Source organism: Euprymna scolopes, chromosome 2 (genome assembly GCF_053919585.1).
Source record: "Euprymna scolopes isolate OS-2025 chromosome 2, ASM5391958v1, whole genome shotgun sequence".
In the NCBI taxonomy this organism is placed as follows: Eukaryota; Metazoa; Mollusca; class Cephalopoda; order Sepiida; family Sepiolidae; genus Euprymna; species Euprymna scolopes.
Window position 1 is genome coordinate 104,609,485 of NC_136483.1, and position 9,652 is coordinate 104,619,136.

The 9,652-nt window shown below is 35.0% G+C and overlaps 1 pseudogene; it reads left to right on the forward strand.

Annotated features, from left to right (window-relative positions):
• Window positions 1-9,314: 9,314 nt before the first annotated feature.
• Window positions 9,315-9,445, forward strand: LOC145242697 (U2 spliceosomal RNA; annotated as a pseudogene).
• Window positions 9,446-9,652: the final 207 nt, after the last annotated feature.

Consider the following 9,652-nt stretch of genomic DNA (forward strand, 5'->3'; position numbering starts at 1 on the left):
GATACTGCATATTTAGGTAACGAATAGTGAAAGTTAAATTAGGTGGCACTTTTTTTTTTTTTTTTTTTTGCACCTTACCATGGCTGTTACTATTAAGTATTGTACTTAAATAAAGTTCTTCTGTCATCTAAATAAGCTAAATAGGGATTCCCCCTCCGCATTACTACGTCGATGTGACATGGTAAAAAAGAAATTAGTCAGGAAATTGTTTTTAAAATAAGTGAATCAAGAATGGTCAAGATGTCTGAGAGATAAGATAAAATTACATCGAAAAAAAAAAAAATAAATAAATAAAATAAAATAAAATAAAATAAAATAAATAAATAAATAAAATAAAATAAAATGTTCTTGAAATATTCAAAAAATATTTTGAAATATTACAATTTTTTCATTATTAACATCTACAATGCTTTATTCTGTACGGCATAATCACATTGATTGATTGCTGGATCACCAAAGTTAAGCAATGTTGAACCTGGTCAGTACTAAATGGGTGATCATTTGAGACTTGTAGGTGCTGTATGTGCTCTCCGCTTATCTCTGCATTGTTTCCAGTTGTCCTGGACTTCTTCTTGCACCTGAACTCAAACAGTGCCGATTCAGGAGAGGTGTGGTTGGTATTACGCAACCCTTGCCTCACAATTTCACATGCAGCTGCCCCTACAGGGGGTATCCTTTGTCTTTCGAGACTGAACGGAGGCATCGAGCTTTATTTTCATAAAAAAGCAAACAAAATCACGCTTTTTTGTACTTTAACTTTAGCCAAGGTGTTTTTGTTTATAAAAACACATTTCACTAACATTTAAAACAGAATAATCAGTTCATCACATCCTGTGAGTGTTAATTAATAAATACTGAAAATTTCATTAAAATTGGTTGATTTCCTGACTTTTGGTGAATTTTTAAATGAAGGGAGAGGTCAAAATATTACAGCGTTTTAGGTATCGACCATTTATTTTGAATGTACCTAATAAATAATGTGTGTACAAACTACCAATAAATATATATCTATTTACAGACATAACCTGTTTAAGTCTCTAAATGTATCTTCTAATGTACAATATGTACCAACACTTACTCAAATACTAAACAACCTGTAATCAATTATCTAAAACCGAAATAATTTTAATACTAAAAAAATCCACCAAAAAATAAAAACGTACATTGCAGAAAGTTTTCATTATTCATTTTCCATGAAGAATTAGTTCTACCAATATATTCCATGCTTGCCATGGTAGTCTGTGGAATCCTCGGTAGGAGAATGGAGTAGATGGGAGAGAGCAGATTCTATTCTGCGTTGCTAATGGATTCGATCAGGCGAAAAATATAAAAAGTTTTTAAGTGTAATAATTATTTTTTGTTGAATATCAGTCAAAACAAAAACACAATTGTCCCCCTTCGATCATTTTTTGTATAACAGCGAGTTATCGCTTTATAATAAAGAAAATGATGAAAGGGAGACAACTCCATTTATGGTGAAGTATATTTTGTGTAAAAAAAAAATCTATTACGGGCAAAGTTATACACAATGTAGTAGGTGTATCAGAATTTTTGTAGGAATTTTTGACACCCCTAACACGAAACTGCGAATAAAATATAAAAAATTCGTAATTTCTCTTTTAAAAGTGGGTTATTAATGTCCTTGCTCCTTTAATTGAAAAAAAAAATTAGGGCTTGAATTACATTTTTCGAGGAGTTATAAGCTTGGAAAGACGGGGTGGAATTATTCACTATTTTTCACGAAATTTCTGACACACCTAACAATGTAGTATTTTTTTATTTATGTGAGATATTTCAGTTCCCAGAAGATCGAGGGCAAACATTTAACAAATTGCCCCAGTTTAGGATTTGCTGTTGACAGAAGAAAGACACTTTTTTTTTATTGGATCACAACTTATTCTCAAGTGATTCATAGTTAGGGTTAATGAGATGCAATGAACGTCATCTGAAAAATGAAGAATATGATGGATGTACAAAAATCGATTAATAGAATGAACTCTGTTGGATCACTTTATGAGAACTGTTTATGACAAGTATTTGTATACATTGGATTTAGAGATGACCATGTTGTAGCCTGCAGCAAAGTAGCCCCTTGATACTAAACAAAATGGCAGAGAAAGTCTTGTCTTATTGGGGAATCTTTTCTAATTAAAATCCAAAAAGATTTGATCGTTCATTATTTGATAATTTTAGGGGGATTTCTTTTCTTTTTTTATTAACTAGCCTGGGAGCCCGGCATTTCCCAGGTGTTTGGAGGTGTGTGTTGAGCAAAAAAGAAAAACATTGTAGTAGGCAGGCAGGCTCGAACCTGTACCGCAAAGGAGGAAAAGAATGTGAAAAAAAATGTGATGTTTTTGCTGTCGCATCCATTGCCAAACCAGAAGTGGTGAAGGTTTAAATTAAGGCTAGTCAATCGAAAAGAGGGGATGACTTTCGAAAATATAGGTGAAAAAAAGCGACTCCTTGTAGAAAAGTGCCCAGTTGAGGGTGAAGAAATTAATGTTAGCCAATTTTTTAATATTTGTCGTGCGAAGGATTATGCTTAAAAACGACACCGATCTCATGAAAATCCGTCACCTCTGTCGAAAGTTCTAGGCAGACATACAAACATACATACATTTAAACAGACAGGTGAGATTTCTATTATAGATGGTCATTTTAATTTTTTTTAAACCTGTGCACGTAAATTGTATCATTTTTTAAAAAAATAAATGTGATGAAGAATTATGCACTTCAGTGTGTTGCAGATGCAGCACAATGTCACACGGAGGTGCATAATCCTATCACTAAAGCCATGATTCTGCTTGACCTTTTTAACTACGCTGTGTGAACGACAAAGCCTACTATATTTAAATGAATAAATAAAAGTTTTTCTTTCATTCATATAAGCACAAGGTCATGAAACTGGGAGGAATGGCAGGTCTGTTAGTCTTTCGCTTGATTATTTGACGTTTTAACCAAATTGGCTGATTATTACAATTCTGAAAGGTAAGGCTAGAAGAACACCATAAACCTGTAACATGGAGAGATGTCAAAAATTCGGAGCTAGCTGATGATCACATATGGAAAGAAAACAGTACACAATTCCCTTTATGAAATGAAGTCAAAATAATTGACAGAGATGCAAGATGGGGACTTAGATGATTTTAAAAAAAAGTGGCACATAGGCTTTAAAAAAAAAAAAAAAGGAAAAATTACTAAGCAGACCGAGCATATATTTGAGAACCTCTAATTATAAAGAAAAACAAATTATACAACATCCTCCTTAAAAACAGTAAAAGAGAGATAATCCCTTGTTAAACTTTATTAGAATCACCTCCCTTTGTCAACCAACTTTTTTAAACATGAAACCACAGTGAAAAACAAAAATCTAAGAATATGAAACTACGGAGTCAGTAACTTTTCTCTTATCCTCTCCAAGATGGCGACCAAAATACTAAAAATTGCACAAATAACAACTAAGATGAGAACAATAGTCCGATCAAAACAAGTAATACTGGTTGATTATCATCAAGAAAGAAAAAAAAAAATCATATATATAAGTGAAAGTGTCTGTCTGTCTGTGTACATTTCCCTACGCAATAACTGTCAATTTTAAGTCTACAGACTCGAAATTTGACATACAGGGTACCGAGATTTAGGAAAATCGATATGATCGGTTTTCGACCAGAAATTTGGCGATTAAGGGGTCAAAGTTCAACGATTTGACCTTTTGAGAACTCTACCAAACTCCTCCGACAATTTTCGGTCTAAACACTTGAAATTTTAGATATAAGTTCATTGGACATCGATCTAACTTAATAACTTAATTTGAGCCCAAAATAATAATTTTTAAGGGGTCATAATACGGGTCAAAGTTAAAAAAAATTGACCACTTTTTTTCTTTTTTTTTTTTTTTTGCTCAACATACATCTCCAAATACCCGGGCAACGCCGGGCACCCATGCTAGTATATATATATAAAATGTGAAGTTAGAAAGAACGATCACGTGCGAATTTGTATTTTTTTAAATAAACAGATATTTATTTATTTAAAGTTTCAAATTTTTGGCTTATAAAAAAGCCTTCATCAGAATTTTTTTAAAAAACAATTTATTTCATTTTTTTTTCTTCAATGCCATGATATTGTTTAGCAGAGTGGTTGTGTATTGTAAGTCCAGTGGTAAGCGCTGTTTGTGCGCGAATGTGGAGTATAAGTATTAATCCGCTCTTAAGAAGCACAGGGACAATGGAATTCTGCTTCTGATGACCTGCAAAAATATCTGTGAAAAACTGCCTAGTTGAGGGTGAAGGAATTCATGTTTTGGGCCAATTTTTCGATATTTGTTCAAAAGTTTGAGGTTTAAAACAATACAGGTTTCGTCATAATCCGACATGTCTGTCAAAAGATTTTAGTAGACATACAAACACACACACACACACATTTGAGATTTATATTATAGATCTCTTAATGAATAAATGTGAAAGTTTTTTTTTCTACTTATCACTACTATATAACCATCAAAACGGTTTACTGTTATTTAAGTCAATAATACAGTATAGTATTTTGAAGCAATAAAATTGTCAACCTATAAAAGACGACATGATTCTATTTCTGTTTGATGAAAAACAATTTTCTCTTTTGGTTGCAGACCATCTACTAGTCAGCCAGTTGTGTACAAATCCCAAGAGTGATGGAAGCATTCTATCATGTCTGAAAGTGACACAATGTTTAACGAGCAAGATTAAGAGATGCACCTCTGGCTTACTCATCCTCTCTACCAATTCAGGTTATGACAACAGGAATATTGCCAGCACCCTCAAAATGTAAATCCAGATGGTTCAATGCTTGAGGGCAAAGCTCAACAGTTTCCAGCCACGGTTATGGTCTTTGGTGTGGTTTCAAGTGTGGGTCACATCATGCCACCTCACATCTTTGAAGTCGGCTTGAAAGTCAACACGAAAGTATATCTTCATGTGCTGAAGAGTGTGGTGATCCCCTGGTGCAATCAGGTCGTTGCTGGCAGACCCTGGGTGTGGCAGCAAGACTCTACACCAGCCCACAAGTCCAAAGAGACCTAAGTTTGGTTTCAGAAGGAGTGCTATGACTTTGTACTCTTCTCTTACTGCCCCACCCCCTTCTCCTCCAACCTGAATCTGTAGGACTACTTCGTTTGGTTATATGTCGAGAACATCATTAACATGACCTCCCACAACACAAAAGCCAGATTGATTGAGGCTCAAGGCGGCTCCATTGAATAAGTATCAGCTCTACTACATAATTAAGTTAGCTTAATTGATTTTTTTTTCAATAAAAGTTTTACAATAAAGCTGTAGTATCGTTTTCTTTAGGGCGACAATTTTATCATTCCACCCTGTATATTTATATAGTAAAAAAACAAAAGGTCCCATGACAGAAAAATAAAACCAAGAAAATATTAAAATTAAAAGGATAATGTGTTATTGTTAACTCTGTCAACACAGATGTAAATAGAAACTATCTTATTATATAGACCAGTCTCAACCTATTTATTTTATTTATTTTTTACACATGGACCCTTTTCCCCTTCTTTCTTCTGGATGGACCCCTTCATAGCTATTGAACATCAAGTGTTTTTCCTGTGGACCCCCTTTTGAGAACCACTGATATAGACTAATACACACATTGATAGTCACAGCAACGAGACGCTATACTACAACACTGATTTTTAACACCAGATGCCACAAACAATGCTATCTGACATGCGTCGACTAGATTTGTTCACACCGTAAAAATTGATCTGCTATGTTCCAAACGACATCTTTGACCTGGGATGCTCTTTAGAAAATGAAGAGATTATGTTGCACTTATAGATAAATCATAATTATATTTGGTTTAACATCCATTTTTTTTTCATGCTAGCATGTGTTGAGGAGATTTTAGAAATTAATTTTCAAACTAATGAATATTTTCATCAGGTCTTTATTTATTATTCTTTCTCTGGGGGGGGGGGGGCTCTTCATTTGTTTCTCCCTTGTTATATTTGGCCTTTCCCTGCCAAATTGTTTATGTTACTTCAAAGCAAGACCTCTCATTCATTCTTTCAATGTGCCCAAACCAACAAAGTCTCCTGTTCAACACAGATCGCCTATATATATTTTTTTTAAATTTTCCTCTGAGGTCATCAGATCTAAGCCTGTCTTTAAGATTCGAATTACACATTCACCATAATATTCTCACATAATTCTTCTCCATATAATGGATGTCCTCAAGACTCATTAACGTTTTCTTTTCATAGGTCATCCCATTGCATACATATTACTGACAGATTCTTATCTAGAACAACAATGGTAATGCTCTGCTGGTTAGTAATGACTAGGGCTATGACAAGAGAATATTCTTTTCATTATTTTGACTCTCGAGTATATATCAGTTAATATCTTATGTCTTTAGATAGTTCCCAATTGATTAACTGTGTTGGATATATCCTCGAGAATCAAAACAGTGAAAAGAATATTCTGTTGTCATAGCCCTAGTAATGACAGAAGTTCACTAAACTTACTCTATTCACTCTTAACTTTTACAATCAAAGTAGCATCAGTTCTTCACTGCGTATCAATAGCATCATCATGGTAACAAAACTTATGAATTATTATGAATGAAAGAAAAACATTTGCACGAGTCCAAATCAAGCGTTTGCTTTAAGAATTGCAAAGTCTTTTTTTTTTTGTCTTTTTTTTTTTGTCTTTTTTTTTTTTTTTCTATAAATCTTTTTCACTCCAAACAATATATATTACCACTTGAAATCTAAGGGACTACTATTTGCGATCAAACCTAACAAGACCGTAGAGAGTTGAGCAGCAAGATGTCTGTTCACATTACATTTAAACTTATGCAAATTAGTATAGTCAAGGAAGCAGAAAAACAGGGAGGGAATTCAAAAGTCAAGTAATCCGAGAGAAGGAACTTTTATAGTAGAAGGCTTTCTGGCATCTAGAGAGCTCAACAGTGAAGGGGTGGGATTTTGCTGCATGTGGGGTAGTCAGTGATATAGGAGCTATGAGTTCATCAGAGCACATTTCATTAAAGTACTTGTAAAACAGGCAAGATTGCAGTAATGAGACAGAGGTTGGAGTTTGGTCAACAATGCAAGACTTATAGAATTTGAGACTCTTTTTTGAACTCTGTCTAAGAGCGAGAGATTAGTGGTAGATGTACCAGCCCAAATGTGGCACTAATATTCCATACATGGGCGAATAGTGGCTTTGATTATAAATCGACTCAATTGTATATGATATTTAGAATCTGTGAGGATTGTGAATAAAACGGCGAGGAATTGAAATTTGTGTTTTACAGTCAAAGGTCACTTCAGAGGTCGGGTTATACAAAGACTCAAGAAGGAAGCAGAAAATCTAGGTCTTTAGAAAGAGAGATGAACAAGAAAACAAGAACAAAGTAAATGAAGAACACAAATAGATGGATTAGCTGGTAGGGAGAATATGGGCTATCATTAACAGCAGCTCCCACTCATGTCCGAGTATTGGGTTCTGTTGTTTGTCTCTCTCCTTTATTAATGTCCATGAATGAAACGACTTTGAAGGCCTAATCTAAGGTGGAAGAGTCGCAGACAGTGTTCTTAGGGAAGGGCGAGGCTAGGACGAGATTGTTTGCTCTACTCTCTTCTCCTTTATCTTCATTTTCCCTCACATTCTCCTTAACGTCCGCAATGCCTTGATGCATTGTTCTTTTCCATATGTTCCAATCTCTGCCAGTTTGTTTTTATGAGAATGTGTTTATATTAGTTAAGGCCAGAGTGCACTTTAGCTGGTCTTTATAGCGCATTTTGGGGGGGCTCCTCATGGTCTAGTCCCGTTGGCAAGCTCACTATAGAGCATTTTCTGGAGATGCTTGGATAGACCAATTCCATGGACATGGCCTGGCCAGCTGAGGTGGCTGCGGATGAAGGTGGCCTCAACGCTGGTCACGAAAGCTCGATATAAAACTTCTGTGTTAGGTGTGTGAACAAAAATAACTGGGTCACTGGTAGAGAGAATATGGGAGACACGCACTAACAATGTCCGTGTGGGACAAAAATAGTGGAATCATGGACAACATGGAACAAGAGAATATGAGAGATACCAACATGACTACATGTTCGAAACATGTCTGTCAAATATATATTTCACTCAAAAAACACTCATGCATGATGTATTGTCAACAATTATAACATCCAGGTTGTTGTACCAACCAACTACTCTCTCCCTTTTAGGGTACAAGAAAAGGAATGTCTCACCCAATAGCTTCCATTCACAATGTCTTCCAAAACCCAGCCATGTTGCATCAGTGCAAAGTTGCATCTTTGTGCTCGTTTTACAAGGATTTCCACAAAACGTGCTCCAACGAGTTTGGTGCACTGGGACCTCTTTAATGAAAATATTCCGACCTACCCAACTAGTAACAAAATTCTACCTCTTTACCGTAAATGAGATTTACTTTTGATAGCCTCGTAATTCTCACTATCTCTTATTTTGTCCTTTAGTCCTCACATTCCATGAGCGATGTTTTTGTCAAAGAGAACAATTGTTGTTTTCTTAGTTGGAATCTATCCATATAATATTTATCTATGGCTAGTTTTTAGTCGCGTGCAAGCGACTCTATAAGTCACTCCGTCGGTCTGTCCGTAACACTTTTGTGCTTGGCCTTTTTGGTTCAGATTAAAGGTCTGTTGTTAATAGATGCTGTTCTTAGCTTTTTAAGCTTTTCTTGGTCTTTTGGCCAAGCAAACACACACATACACACTTATTTTAATTAAAAAAAAAAAAAAAAAAAAATGCACACACACACACACACACACACACACAGAAATTGTAAATATATGCTTTTTGCTAAAATGCTGGGAATTCATTAGTTAGCTTTAGATTCCACAGAGTGAATGAGATATTGTGGTAAATGTTGCCAGTCAAGATTAAGTCGCCAAAGACTCCAATTTTTACTTTAGTTACAACGACCCTGCAACACTTCCCCCCGCCCCAGATCTTATAGTGCCTTGTGCCTAAATTTGCTTTGTCTTTTGGAGATTTTACTTTTTTAAATTTTTTTAAATTTTATATTGAAATTTTTTTAAATTGTAATATCAATCAAAGTGTAGTATCTGTTCTGGCAGATACTGCAAGCAAAAACCATATGTGGGGGCAGCCCCACATATAAGACCTTGGTCAATGTAGAGGCAACCCTTCATACCAATTGTTACTATCCAGCTCCCCTACTCCCCGGGGAGTTGGTCCCCATTTCCCCTTCACTCCTCACATTAAAAATCGGCCTTGTGTCTAATTTGGTCGGTGAGGGAACAAATAAATACCCTTTTCTTGGCCTTTTGGCCAAGACCAAAGTGTAGTATCTGTTCTTACTACATACTGTACTTATTGTGACATAAAGTGGGGGATTACTTTTCTGTATCAATTTGATGTAAAATGATCACCCACTTTATAACCAGTCAGTCTCAAAGCCATTCAAGTCATTCTCCAGATCATTCAAGTTGTTTTTGAAGGATCCCAGTTATTTTTTAAGCATTCAAGTCATTCTTAAGGTCATTCAATTCATCCTTAAGTTCATTAAAGTCATTCTAAGTCATTTACTTTTTATTTATTTAAGTCATTTCAGCCCATTTTTCGGTCATTTTAGTTTATCTTTAAGA